General features: G+C 41.9%; 1 protein-coding gene across 1 annotated transcript in view; it reads left to right on the forward strand.

Moving 5' to 3' along the window:
* LOC125245430 overlaps positions 1–13393 on the forward strand; it is a 1350402-nt gene that overhangs the window by 1263496 nt on the left and 73513 nt on the right.

The following is a 13393-nucleotide window of genomic DNA, read 5'->3' on the forward strand; positions in this document are numbered from 1 at the left end:
TATTTATTTATCAGGCATGTCTCCATCTTTCTACACAATGCTTACTGCTAAAATAAAGTTTTAAAAATGGGGTCTTTGATCCCTTTTTTGAAAGCATGAAATATGGTTGGTTGAAAATTTAATTTAAGCATTGTTGCTTACCACATATATTGTGGATAAACAAGGCAATTTTCTTAAAATTTCTGTTAGAGCACATTAATACAGTATATTACAGACCTAAATGGACAATTGAACCCTTTCGAGCGTGAGTTTAAAATATTCTAACTGTCCCCCCAGAGTGAGTTTTTTTAAGGCGACCGTTATTTTAGAACGTTTGCCTTTAATGTTTCCATAGCGACGCGTCATGCGTGTCACGAGCGCTGAGCGCAGCCACAATAACACTGTATGACAGGTGGATCGCTATTATTTTGTTTTTCCTTGTTTTTTTTAAATATTCACAAACTTGCTTACCATGTTATCAACTATCTGATATTCCAATCCTCAAATATGTGTAAGTGAGTGTGTTTTGTCGTTTAAAAGCCTTTATAAATGATCTTTATCTTGATCTATAATGCGAGATGGGCGCCGCCATCTTAGTTTGCCCCGCAGTTCGCAGAGTCCTGTCAGTCGGATTTACAGCAGGTGAATTCATCATTTTCTCCCGAAATATAAGCAAGTAAGTGGCTGGTGAACTGGAAGAATAATAGAGTAAACTTTGTAGTTACTTGGGCCCATTATGTGTGTCTGATATGAATAAATGTTGGCAAATTGTAAACGAATGGATTGTTATTGCTCCTTCCACTGATGTCTGACATCAGTGTGTATTTTATAAACTCTAAATATATTTTTTTAATGGTGCTTATGCGTATTTAAATGTCTGTAACCTTAAAAGAAACGTTATGCTGCTGAAAACACTGCATAGCTGCTATATATGACAAGAGCTGCGCGCGTCCGTCTCACAGCCAAAGCGCGAAAGCGCAGTTTGAATCTGGCAGTTATGTGACGTCGCTGAACGTTCGAAATCCCATATGTGGGACCGTACGCCCAGGGGCACTGAAATAAAAATCCCATATGTGGGACCATACCGCTCAAAGGGTTAAAAAGGGTTTTGTTCTTTTGGTTAAAACTTTTTTTTTCATGGTAAAGATGACCTTTGCGACCTAAGCCAAGGCGATGGTGTCCACAGCCTTTCCCTTCTGCTGGCTTCTGTAACAGACAAAGAGCTGCTCAGAGCTTCTGAAGCTCTGTGTGCGGTCCACATAAACGCGCAGAGCACGAACGGAACACAGCAATGTAAGGGCTGGGTCTGCCCCCTCCGGGGGCAGCGCTTGCAAGTTCCCCACCTGGTCCTGGAAGGGAGTAGTGGAAACTTTGGGCACATATTCAGGCCGGGGTCTAAGGATAACGTGAGAGTAATTCGGCCCGAACTCCAGGCACGAATCACTGACCGAAAATGTTTGCAGGTCCCCAACCCTTTTGAAGGAGGCGAGCGGTCAGGGTGACAGAGAGGTCCCAAAAGGGACCTTTCTGAGGCCTAGGGGAATTTAACCTCTTGGAGCATCTGAGGAACCTGATGACCAGGTTGTGCTTCCCTAGTGACTTGCCATCGACCAAATCGTGTTGTGCTGCGATGGCAGCCACATAGACCTTCAAGGTGGAGGGGGACAGCCTCCGCTCCAAACCCTCTTGAAGGAAGGAAATCACGGCACTGACCGTGCATTTCCAGGGGTCTTCCCAGTGGGAAGAACACCACTCAGCGAACAGACTCCACTTCATTGCATAAGCGCGCCTCGTAGAGGGGTCTCTAGCCGAAGTGATGGTGTTAACTACCGCGGGCGGTAGGCCACTTAAGTTTGCCTCGTCCCATCCAGGAACCACACATGGAGGTTTCACAGGTCGGGATGCGGGTGCCATATGGTGCCCTGCCCCTGAGAAAGGAGATCCTTCCTCAGGGGAGTGCGCCAGGGATGGGCTGTCATGAGGAGCATGAGTTCTGGGAACCAGGTCCGGTTGGGCCAGTATGGTGCAACTAACAAGACCTGCTCCTTGTTTTCGTTGACCTTGCACAGTGTTTGTGCGAGAAGACTCACTGGGGGAAACGCATACTTGCAAAGGCCCCGGGGCCAGCTGCGTGCCAGTGCATCCGTGCCGAGGGTCCCCTTGGTCAGGGAGTAAAAAAAAACTGGCAGTGGGCGGATTCCTGAGAGGCAAACAAGTCCACCTGTGCCTCCCCGAATCGGCTCCAGATCAGCTGGACCACCTGGGGGTGGAGTCTCCACTCTCCCGGGGGGGTGGAGTCTCCACTCTCCTGGGAGCGTGAGCTGTCGTGAGAGTGCGTCGGCCGCACGATTGAGCTCGCCCGGGATGTAAGTAGCGTGCAGCGACCTGAGTCGACACTGACTCCAAAGGAGGAGATGGCGTGCGAGTTGCGACATGCGACGGGAGCAAAGACCACCCTGGTGGTTGATGTACGCTATGGTCGATGTGTTGTCTGTCCGGACCAGTACATGCTTGCTGTGCAGCAGCGGTCGAAACCGGCGCAGGGCAAGGAGTACTGCTAGGAACTCACGGCAGTTGATGTGCCAGTGACGTTGGAGTCCTGTCCAGGAGCCCGGCACTGACTGACCACTGCATATGGCACCCGAGCTGGTGGTGGAGGCATCTTTTGTGACAACAACATGCCTGGACACTTGTCCTAGGGGCACTCCGGCCCGTAGAAAAGCAAGGTCCGACCGCGGGCTGAATGTGCGGCGACAACTCAGTATGATGACCACACGGAGTGAGCCACGGTGCCATACCCACCTCAGGACTCGGTTGTGAAGCCAGTGCTGAAGCGGGCTCATATGAAGCAGTCCGAGCGGTGTGACTGCGGCTGCGGATGCCATATGCCTCAGGAGCCTCTGAAATTGTTTCAGTGGGGCCGCTGTTTTCCACAAGAATGAATTCAGGCAGTTCAGCACTAACTGTGCACGTTCGTTGGTGAGACATACTGTCATGCTGACTGAGTCCAGCTCCACACCGAGAAAAGAGATGCTCTGCACGGGGGAGAGTTTGCTCTTTTCCCAGTTGACCCGAAGCCCCAACTGGCTGAGGTGACTGAGCACCAGATCCCTGTGTTCGCACAACTGCTCTCACGACTGGGCCAGAATGAGCCAGTCGTCGAGGTAGTTGAGAATGCGAACGCCCACTTCCCTGAGCGGGGCAAGGGCCCCCTCTGCGACTTTGGTAAAGACACGAGGAGACAGGGACAGCCCGAAGGGTAGGACCTTGTACTGATAAGCTCGCCACTCGAACGCAAAGCGTAGAAACGGTCTGTGTCGAGGAAGGATCGAGACATGAAAGTACACGTCCTTCAGGTCGATCGCTGCAAATCAATCCTGGGCACGAACGCATGTGAGGATGCGTTTCAGCGTGAGCTTGTGAAGGGCCCGATTCAAGGGCCAGATTCCTCCTTTTCCTGCATGTCCAAGATTGGCCATAACCCCCCACCTTTCTTGGGTACTATGAAGTACGGGCTGTAAAACCCAGACTTCATCTCAGCTGGAGGGACGGGCTCTATTGCGTCCTTCGCCAAAAGAACCGTAATCGCCGCCCGCAGGACAGGGGAGTTTGGACCTGTCACCGAGGTGAACAGGACGGCATTGAACCTGGGGGGGACGCCTGGTGAACTGAATCACGTAGCCGAGTCTGACTGTCTGAATGAGCCAACGGGACGTGTTGGAAAGGCGTAGCCACATCCCCAAGCACCGTACAAGTGGAACCATCCAAGCAGCAGAAGTACCCACGGGGGAGGCAGAGTGGAGCACTGGGGCCCAACTCGGGAGGCGGTGCATCCCGAAGTCGAGGCCGTGAGTGGGGTCCACTCACGTGGCTCTGAGTAGGCAGGGTGGCGTGGGGAGGCTGTGTGTCCCCGGGGTGCCAAGACCCTGCACGTGGCGAAGAAAGGTGTGGCCGAGAGTGAAGAAGCAGAGCGTCGCTCACTGCCAGCACAGACCTTTTTATATGACCCAGAGATTTTGGAAATTGCTCTTCAATTGAAAATGTGGGTACCACTGGCACTGGGGCCAGCAGCGGAACAGAAAGAAAATGAAACACAGGATTCTCCCCCGGGCCCTCTCCCGGGGGAAGGAGCGGTGCGGTCACTGTCTCCCATAGAGCAGTCTCCTCCACCTCTGGGTCCTCCGTCTCAGGACCGCTTCTTGGCCTTCTTTTTAGAGGGCTTAGCAGCCTGAGCGGGTGGCGTGGCCTTTCTGCTGGAGGCTCAGGGGGGATGGGATGACTCCGATCTCTTGGAAGGCCTGATCCGCAGGGGGATGCCCCTCAGTGAGGAGCAGGCAGAGACACAACCCGCGGCAGATTGGAGGCATCATCACGCCGGGGCAGGATGTGTTTGATGGTCTCCGTCTGCTTTTGCACTACCGAGAACTGCTGGGCGAAGTCCTTTACAGTGTCGCCGAAGATCCCAGCCTAGGAGATGGGGGCGTCGAGAAAGCGAACTTTGTCGGCATCCTTCATCTCAGCCAGGTCCAACCAAAGATGCAGTTCCTGGACCACCAGGGTGGACATCGTCTGACCCAGGGCCCGCGCCGTGACTTTCGTCGCCCGGAGGGCAAGGTCAGTCGCCGTGCGCAGTTCTTGCAAGAGCTCTGGCTCAGAACTACCCTCGTGCAGCTCTTTCAGAGCTTTTGCCTGATGGACCTGCAAGATGGCCATGGCGTGCAGGGCAGAGGCTGCCTGTCCAGTGGCAGAGTAAGCCTTGGCAGCCAGAGCTGCCGTCGTCTTACCACCTTGTACGGGAGACGACCACCCCGGAGGGCGGAAGCTCAGAGTGTGTGTGTGTGTGTGTGTGTGTGTGAGTTTGTTTATATTACATTATGGGGACCAAATGTCCCCACGATGTAATATAAACCTGAGTTCACCTACATCGTGGGGACCAGCCACCGGTCCCCACAATGTAAATGGATTAATAAAAATACTAAATGATGTTTTTGTGAGAAAATAAAGGTGTGCACAGTTTCCTGTGATGGTTAGGTTTAGGGTTAGGGGTAGGGTAGGGGGATAGAAAGTACGGTTTGTACAGTATAAAATGCATTGCGGCCTATGGAAAGTCCCCACAATTCACAAAAACAAACATGTGTGTGTGTGTTAGTACTCGGGCGAGGGCTCCCTCCGATGTCAGAGGAGGGAATCACGGAGTTTGACTCTGTGACATTGACATTCATGAAATAAAATGATTTACAGCAATGATTTTGTAAATCAAAAAATAAATAAATAAATAAACATTTTATATCTGTGGTAAGTTGGATAATTATGGTAAGGGTGGGGTTCCTTTCCAAAGCTGATTTCTTACAGAACATGCGCACAAAAGTAGTTAATCACCATACAGACAAAACAATTTCTAGGAATGAGTCTTTTTGGGAGTGCAGCATATAAATGCATATTTAATTTCCATAATAATAATAAAAATTGGACTGTGACAAAGTTGTACAAAGTTATAATTTTACTCAAGTAATTTTGAAAATGAATAATTTTTTGTTCATTAGTAGTTACTTCATATTTATTGTTCTTGGACATTAATTAGTAGATAATTAATAGTAGTTCTTCAGGAGTTATGACAGAATTCATTAGTTATTGATTAGCTAACAGTTACTTAACTAATCAGTATGAAATAGAATCTTATGATTATGTTAACACATCTTCATTAGTAGTTAACAGTAGTGATTAAAGTGTTAATGAAGAATTACCTATTAGTTCTTCAGTAATTTCTTATTAGTTATGCAGTAAGTAAGAAACAGTGCTCTAAAGTGTTAGCCACAGTTCTTGTGTTGTTTGATACACTTACTGCAAAGGTTTTTACCTCTAAATGAAGAATGACTCAGCTTGAAGTATACAGAGCCTTTAAGAGATGCTTTTCTGCAATGAATTACTTACATTTAGCTTTATTTTATTTACTCTGTTAATGTTAGGAATTGAAAGACATGAGCACAACAGTGTCAAAACAGCACCTGAATTGTTGAAGGACGCTCCTGTGTGCGTCACACAGATGGAGAGAGATGCGCTCAAGTTGTAAATGTACAGGAGGAATGTTGTCTTATTTAAATAAAAAAAAAATTTCTCTATGTTTGTATTATTAAACTGGAACTTTATATTATATAGTAACATTTCATAATAAATAAAACAGCAGAGGCATTTCTCTAAATATCTTCTGTGTTGGAGGATTTCTGCATGTGTGAGTGATGGATGCTGGGATAATTTTCTCCTGACATGATAATCACACTCTTCATGTCTCTTGATTTCCACAGACAAAGACTTTGTTCCCAAGACCAGGAAAGGCTTCCTACAATGTAAGTCACTGAGAAAACAAGCAGAGAAACTCACTGAGTGAGAAAACACGACAGAAGAGATTTAGAGTTGATCATGATAATAATGATTTTCACAGGATATCTGGAAAACTGTACTGAGACACTGCTGAAATACTGAACATGAAGAGTTCAGACACATTTAAAGATCTGGGGCCGTATTCACAAAACATCTTAAGGCTAAAAGTAGCTCCTAACTTGCCGATTTAGGAGAAAATCTTAAAAATAATGGGCGTGTCAGTCCTAATTTTAGGAGTCCTAATTTTTTGCTCTAAGAGTATTTCACAAAGCATTTTAGCGCTAAAACTAGCTCCTAAATCTGTGAAACGTTAGAAGTAGTCAAGAGGACACCTAATTCACTAAGATCAAATGACAAACAGTCCTAATCCACCCAAAGACACTGAACACCATTGAGGCAGTAGTGACAGAGCCTTAGGTGCTGAACCTTTTCTTCATAAATGCAATACATTTTGATTTTTATAGATTTGAATCTACAATGAGACGCCAAAATTAATCTTTAACAAATAAATAAATATTGTCTGATTACCTTTGGCAATGGTTTTCATGAGTTCACACTTACAAATGATTGAATAGAGTAATAAAATATATATTAAGAATATTTGGTGTGCTGTCCAAGGGGATTCAGGGCTCTTAGCTTGGAATTTAGCCCAAACCCAGAGTTCTCCTCATATCCCCATCCAAGAGTGAGGAGCGGGGTGGCGGATGAATGCAGAAAACTGTGGAAGTAACTTTAGGCGAGTCGGCTCTCGTCTGTGTATATATTCCTCCTCTCAAACTGATTAGATAGACTGTTTGAATGGGTTTCTCCCAAACTTTGTTTATAAAACATAATTTGTTGCTTGAATTTTTCATTCTCTTGAGATGCTGACACCCAAGAGGTGGTGCACAATTAACTGTATAAACTAGTTTAATTAGTGTGTTACGGTAGCTGGTAGATGGATGAGGCAGATACGGATTTCCACAAATAACATAAGATACTTTAATCAATCAAAGACAAGGAAACACCAAACTACACATTAACACAACAGTAATACAACAGAGAACGGACAAGGAGTGCAGGGAGTGAGTGCATTATAAAGGGAGTGCAGATAATGGAGTCCAGGTGCAGGTGATGAGTGATGATGTGGGGCTGACGAGGGAAGTGAGTGCAGGTGACGAAACAGGAGGATGATGGGAAATGGAGTGGGATCTGTAACATAGTGACACTTGTTCTACATTTTAAAACCTTTATTTGAATATGGCAACATTTTTATTAAAAATATTTATTTGAATATGGCAACATTTGTATTTTTAAACCTTTATTTTAATATGGAAACATGACACCTCATTCTACAATATTTCTGTGATTAAATCACTGACTCCTCCCCATCAGCCAATCACTGTGTTTACTCCATAGCAACGAGGTCAACCCCGCCCTTACTCTTAGCTTAAGACTTCAGTCTATTCCTTAGTAAAAGTTTGTCTCAGCAGCTTTGTGAATAGATTTTAAGAGAAAACTCTTAGCTAAAAACTTTTACTGCTATTTAGGAGAACTCTTAGAGGCAAAATAAAATGTTTTGTGAATACGGCCGCAGATTGATAATTCCTGATTGTGATGTGTTTTATCTCCATCAGATTATCATCACTTCACTCTGGATCCGAACACAGTGTATAGATACCTCCTTGTGTCTGAGGGGAACAAAGTGATTACTCGCACTGACACAGAGCAGTCATATCCTGATCATCCAGAAAGATTTGAAGGTGATCCTCAGGTGTTGTGTAGAGAGAGTGTGAGTAATCGACGCTCTTACTGGGAGATTGAGTGGAGTGGAGATGTGTGGATATCAGTGGCATATAAGAGCATCAGCAGAAAGGGACGGGATAATTATGTGTTTGGAACTAATGATCAGTCCTGGAGTTTGTACGGTAACTCAATCCGGCACAATGATATACAGACTAAAGTCCCTGGGAGGTTCATTATCAGTAGAACAGATGTGAATGGGAAGAGTTACTATAGAACAGGAGTGTATGTGGATCACAGTGCAGGAACTCTGTCCTTCTACAGCATCTCTGGAGACACAATGATCCTCATCCACACAGTCCAGACCACATTCACTCAACCGCTCTATCCTGGGTTTAGGGTTTTATTTACTGGATCATCAGTGAAACTAATTTGATGAATCAGAAAAAGCTGATTCTACCCATAATGCTTTGAGCTGATGATGAATCAGATGTTATAGAGTCTCTTCATTACATTAATACTGTGACACTGAAATATCATGTCAGAATAAAAGTGTGCAAGACAGATCAGTGTGTGTGTGTCTGTGCTTTTCTCAATCTCTGTTTGTCAATAGAAATCACCTTCATTTAGTTCTATTATAGTGTCACATCAATTATAATTTATGAGTGTAGAATTGAGATTTGTTCAACATCTTGTAATCAAGTGTATTTTAGGAGTCAAAGCACAGAAGCTGCTGCAACATTATCAGGTTGGCTTGAAAAAGCTGAAATGCTGTTTAAACTTATTATTAAGGCCCCGGTATACTTCAAACGAAATCGAAGAACGAACTGATGTGACGTCATTTCGAACAAAATCAGGACAAAACGAAGTTCGTTTTGTGTTCTTTTTGGAAGTTCGGAACGTCTTTCCAAAGCGAACTTACAGGAAAAGTTCGCTTCAGCTGCAAAAAAACTTTTGGTCAGTGACCAAAAGTTACGATTGGTCAGTGACTATAACGTAATAGGAGGTGTGCGCTAAGGCTCCGCCTTCACTCTCGTCGACCGCGTCTCTGACTCATTTCGTGTGTTTGAGCTTGAACACACTGAACACACTGGATAGCTATGGGATTAATATCCTGCCATGATTCAAAACAGAAAATAAAGTTCTGAAAGGTTGAAACTAAGTGTTCGAAAACTCAAAATCTTACAAAAAAATGTTTTGAAGATCGAAAAATAAGATTTGCAAGCTTGCAAAATGTAAAAAAATAAAAATATCTCTGCAAACATTGTTGTTTTTGAGATTTCCTTCTTCAGAACTGCAACATTTTTTTTACAATGTTGTGCAAAGAATTTTAAAGAGTTTCAAATTTGTCAGTGTTCTCCCACTGTATACTACGGAAGCTCTGAACCGCATGGTGAAAAAAAAAAAAAACTTGGTAGGGAGGAAAAAAAAAAATCAAAGTTATCTCGTTATTTCAACATAATAAGTCGTTATAACGACATAATATCTCGTTATTTCAAGATATTAAGTCGTTATAACGACATAATATCTCGTTATTTCAACATAAGTCGTTATAACGACATAATATCTCGTTATTTCAACATAATAAGTCGTTATAACGACATAATAAGTCGTTATTTTAACATAATAACTCTTCATTATCTATCAAGTATGATAAAGGAGATTCGCCTATCAACGTCCCCAGTGGCGCAACGCTAAAGTATTGGACCGCCAGTCTAGCTTTTACTGCGATCGCCGCGGTTTCGAATCCGCCTTTTACGGAGTTCGTTCTTCTCTAGTTTCACATCACATATCAAAAAAGGCATTTATTTTCAATAGAAATTAAAGCAATGTTATAAAAGTGCAAATAACCTGCCTAACGACTGTTTAATAACATTAAAAGTATTTATTGGGCAGGGTTAGCAGCATGTTCGATATTACCCACTAGAGGGCAGAATAAGACAGGGAATCAATTAAAGAGCGCAATAGTTATGTTGTACTACTGTTACAATTTGGTGCTCCAAAATCCCAGAGGTTTATCAGGGGAATTTGCGTTCATCCCAGGCTAACCTTCATTGAGGTTAAATTTATTAGACCATAGTAAATAAAACAATTTACAGTGCAAATGTCAGGGGTGTCAAACTTACAGCCCGGTGTCCAATCTGATTTGAACTATAATAAAACATAGAGATGCACTAGTCCAGGGGCCAAAAACGTTTTTTAACCTTTATTGAGGTTAAATTTATTAGACCATAAATTTATTAGACATCCTATTTATACTAAATGACAATAGCAGCATTTTCACAATATGCTATTTATACTAGGTGAAAATAGCGATATATTCTATTGACACCATGTAAAAGTAGCCTATCAGTTCTTTGCAAGAAGTGTAAATAGTATTTAGATGCTGTAGGCTGGTATTGGCAGATACTATTTGTAACTCAGTATTTTTGTACAGGATGCAATAATATCATATAGAGTGATTATATTTATTAAAATTGTTAAATGGATGCTGCATTATTGGGAGAATAAAACCCCTCCACTTTCCACCAACCCTACTCAATGAACACTTTTAATATTATTAAACACTTGTTCACATTTTATTTCCACTTTTTGAACATTATTTTCATTTTATTGAAAATGTATATGATGAGAAAATAGGAGTGAGCTCTATTATTGGGTGAGCTCTGCAAAATGCTGATTCGACCCTGCGATCGCTGTAAAAGCCAAAATCTGAAACCCTACATGTTATTGTTACGCCACTGAATACATCGAATTACAACTGTCCCTTTTTAAACTTCAGTGGCCCAACCAGACATTGGAGCTATACTGTAAAGAGTGTTTGTCAACAAGGGACGCTATTTGCACTTAAATAGACACTCCGTGTCCTATTATTTCAATATATTAGCACCTATTTTGATTTTTATATCTTTAGAAAATATTACAAAGCAGTTTGTTTGCAAGCCCAGAATAATTTTTAAAAAAAAAACCCGCTTAAAAACGTTTTTGGCCCCTGGACTAGTGCATCTCTATGTTTTATTATAGTTCAAATCAGATTGGACACCGGGCTGTAAGTTTGACACCCCTGACATTTGCACTGTAAATTGTTTTATTTACTATGGTCTAATAAATTTAACCTCAATAAAGGTTAGCCTGGGATGAACGCATATTTCCCATGATAAACCTCTGGGATTTTGGAGCACCAAATTGTTACAGTAGTTCAACATAACTATTGCGCTCTTTAATTGATTCCCTGTCTTATTCTGCCCTCTAGTGGGTAATATCGAACATGCTGCTAAACCTGCCCAATAAATACTTTTAATGTTATTAAACAGTCGTTAGGCAGGTTATTTGCACTTTTATAACATTGCTTTAATTTCTATTGAAAATAAATGCCTTTTTTGATATGCGATGTGAAACTAGAGAAGAACGAACTCGGCAAAAGGCGGATTCGAAACCGCGGCGATCGCAGTAAAATCTAGACTGGCGGTCCAATACTTTAGCGTTGCGCCACTGGGGACGTTATCAAGTGCACGTCCTTTATCATACTTGATAGATAATGAAGAGTTATTATGTTGAAATAACGACTTATTATGTCGTTATAACGACTTATTATGTTGAAATAACGAGATAGTATGTCGTTATAACAACTTATGTTGAAATAACGAGATATAATGTCGTTATAACGACTTAATATCTTGAAATAACGAGATATTATGTCGTTATAACGACTTATTATGTTGAAATAACGAGATAATGAATAATTTATGTTGCATTGATTGAAACTGGGCAGTGGATTTCTAGTTCCCAGCATGCTTTGCGTAGGGAAAGATCAGGACAGTAAATGTTGAACTTAAGTGCTGTTTAATGTGTTTTTTAGTAAAGGGAAATACCTTTTAAAGTTTGATGTTCAGTTATATTTGACATTTAAAAGAGTTTGTTATGTCGATTTTTTTTGAGGTTACCATTATGCTGAAGTGTAGACCTTGTGGTTAGGCTATGGGTGGCTACATGAAATAAATCTATGTTGTTCTCAACAAGCTTTAACTGTGCTAAAGCCAGTGATGAGAAGTTCTTTACCTGATCATTACTTGCATGCTATAAATGTTACTTAGCATATGAAAAAATGATATTTCAGTTTAGTTTTTTATAGAAATATAAATAAATTAGTTTGAGGACCAGCACATAATTTACACAGTCTACATATGGTCATCAGCTTTATTCCTCTCAACGGTCATTAAACATGTATGTCTGTGTACAACAGCTATTCACTACCTAAGCACAAGCGCACATCTTCACCACGATGGTAACAAAAAAAAAAAAATAATAATATATATATATATATATATATATATATATATATATATATATATATATATATATATATATATACGCTACAAACTCTTTTAAATGTTCAAAATAACTAAACATTAAACACTTAAACACTAACAGGTCTTCCCATTTCCTTAAAAGTGCAGAAAACTTGAGCAACACTGCACAAGGGCACCAGTTTGAATTGCAATAGCACTGGTTGGATCAACAAGAATGAATTATGTTCAGGAAACATTCACAGAATATGTCAAATGAAACTGGTGTGATCTCATTCAATTAGCATGCATTTTACTCATCAGTACAATTAACCTAGCTTAAGTTCAAATAAATCAGTTCAACTGTGTGGAAATAGGTGTCATAATTGAATTAAGTTAGACCAACAAGTTATTTTTTTGAGTGAAGTGCTCAAACAATTTATTTTAAAAGTTAAAATAAAGAAGACTGCCAGGGTTAATTCAGTCTTTAGGTTTTTGCTGCAGAGTCCATGGGAAGATAGGCAATGGTAGAGGATGGTGGTGAGGGGGATAAAGGGTGGGAATGGGAATAGGGATGAGGAAGAGCAGAGCTGGCAACAGTGTTATGGCTACAGGTGTTGCGTAAAAAAACTCAACATTAGCCTTGATGGTCAGGGCTATATTTGGGCTTAAGAAAATGGGCCCTAAAGACCAAATTTAAAAGCAGTGACACTGCCCACTGTAAGCAGTTCACTGCAATTGGATGTGGCCTTTAAGGCAGTCAGCTACTGTACTTAAAAACATATCATTTATATCATCCCTTAGGTGTGAAATGAACTCCATCTTTCAAAAATAGCCCAGGACTGTCATGTCTAATGTGAGGGTGCTCAATCATGGCACCATTTAAGTTACGAACAAATGTAGCCATAACACTGTTTGTCACGATTGTGCAGGCATGAAACAGAATGAGAATCCAAATGCAAGCACCAACGTTTAATACCAAAAAGGTAATCCATAAACAGGAGTAAGTCACAGACAGCAGACGAGAG

The sequence above is a fragment of the Megalobrama amblycephala genome, linkage group LG1 (genome assembly GCF_018812025.1).
Source record: "Megalobrama amblycephala isolate DHTTF-2021 linkage group LG1, ASM1881202v1, whole genome shotgun sequence".
In the NCBI taxonomy this organism is placed as follows: domain Eukaryota; kingdom Metazoa; phylum Chordata; class Actinopteri; order Cypriniformes; family Xenocyprididae; genus Megalobrama; species Megalobrama amblycephala.